This window comes from Echinops telfairi, unplaced genomic scaffold, assembly GCF_000313985.2.
Source record: "Echinops telfairi isolate 266 unplaced genomic scaffold, ASM31398v2 ScPeMD7_655;HRSCAF=1070, whole genome shotgun sequence".
Taxonomy (NCBI): Eukaryota; Metazoa; Chordata; class Mammalia; order Afrosoricida; family Tenrecidae; genus Echinops; species Echinops telfairi.
Window position 1 is genome coordinate 26305108 of NW_022104553.1, and position 2030 is coordinate 26307137.

Here is a 2030-nt window from a genome sequence, read left to right on the forward strand (position 1 = left end):
GCATTAAAAAATGCATAAATAACAGCCACACCCCCTCCCCAAACGCAAACTTACTTGGGAGCCACCCTAGAGGGCAGAGGAGAACTGCCGAGACACTGACTCTTGACGGGAGTGGAAAGCCTCATCTTTCTCCCACTTAGCGGCTAAGTGGTTTCGAACTGCTGACCTGCAGTTAGCAGCCCAACACATAACCACTATGCCACCAGGTCTCCCCTAGCCATGGGCATAGGAATGGACAATATATTGGAATTGACTATATATTTTTATATGGGAGAGCACAGTTAAATCCAGAACAGGGACCATGGGGACTGGGCGGGTCTCTAAGGATCAGCTGGCTTCTAGGGGGGTGGGGGTGGGAGCGCAAGTAAAAAGAGCATTTCTCCCCAGCTCCTCCCACACCTGCCTCTCCCAGGCCTTCCTGCCTCCCCACAGGACCCCATTCCTCACCTGCCCCCAAAGGTCTGGTCTCGGTTCACCACAGCCCGAGTGGACAGGCCAGGCTCTAGGACACCGATGGTGTCCATTTCCTAGACCGGGATGCAAGCGCGTGCATCGGGCAGGTGCGTCCAACAGGAGGGAAGGCAGCACTTTCTACTTGGACCACATCTCAGGGCAGGAAGCAAGCAGAAAGACAGAGAAGACACCGAGATGCTGTGGGATGCTGGGGTCTGAGGGTGCTCTGGATGCCGGGTTGGACTTGTGCTGGTAGACAGCTTATTCCAGGTGCTGGCCCCGACAGGGGAGGGCTGGAGAGGTTAGGGTGGAGGGGCGAGAATGGTGCTGGCAGGAAGACAGCGTGCATGCACCCCACTTTGAGTGTTCATCAGAAGCCACTAGCTCAGGTGAGCACCAGCAGACCGGGAGCCCGAGATGCAGGCCCAGGAGGGGACGTTCTCTGTCCTGTGTACTTTTCTGGATGCTTCGAAACACAGTTCACTCTTCTCAGGACTCACCCAACTGCAGCCCCCAAAATAGTTGGGGCATGAAGGGGAGCAATGATGTTGTCCAAAAACCTCCCCGCCCCCAAAGCTAAGAGGGGTCTGCTGGTGAGATGGAGGTGTATTAGGTATGAGAAGTTACCCAGGAGACCCGGAGGAGCCCTGGTGGTGCAGTGGACTGCTCACTGCAAGGTCAGTGGTTCGAAACTACCAGCCACTCCATGGGAGAAAGAGGAGGCTACTCCTGCAGTGAGTTTGAGCGAGCCACGACTTAAGGGGCCAGTGGCGTTTTGTTCTGTTGTACAGAGGAGAATGGGAGGCAAAACCTACTTGATGGTCCCCAACAACAACAACAACAAAGACGGTTTCAAGTACAGGGGCTGTGTGCCTGGGTTCTACGGGAGCCTATCGGACAGGGCAGAATTGCCTCCGTGTGTTTCTGAGACTGTAACGCTCCCCGGGAGTAGGAAGCCTCACCTTTCACTCAAGGAGCAGACTGGTGATTTCAAACTGTTGACCTTGCCTTGGCAGCCCAAGGCTGTACCCTACTCCTTACATAAAATGACCTGAGCCTTCTCTGATGTTGGTATCCCCGGCAAGCAGCCCTGGAACCAGTCCCTGTGGACCAACTGGACTTAGTGATTTTTTTATTTTCAAAGCAACCCTGTGCCCTGAAAAACCCATCTCATCACAGCCTTCTGGGCCCATGGGACTTGCTCCTCACTGGATCCTGCAGGGTGACTATTTCCAAGCCAAGGAATGACTCCACTTGGATTTCCTGCTCAGCATCCCATTCCCTGCATGTCTGGCTGGTTTCTAGGGCTGCAACAATGGTCTGCAGAGTGCTGGCCCTGCCCTCCGAGGGCCCACTGTCCAGTGCGGGGATGGCTGGCTAGAGCTCACCCAGAGGCAGGCGCCTTGTCTAGGATGGGGTGGTAGGGATCAGGGAAGAGGGCGTCGTTGCAGCTGGGGGTGAACAGGCTGTCAGGGGGAGGGACAGGCAGCTGTGGAGACCCAGAGGCAGCTGTGGAGCCTGGAGGATGCAGGAGGGGGCCTGGACTTTGTGTCCAGGGCACTGGGGAGCCACAGAAG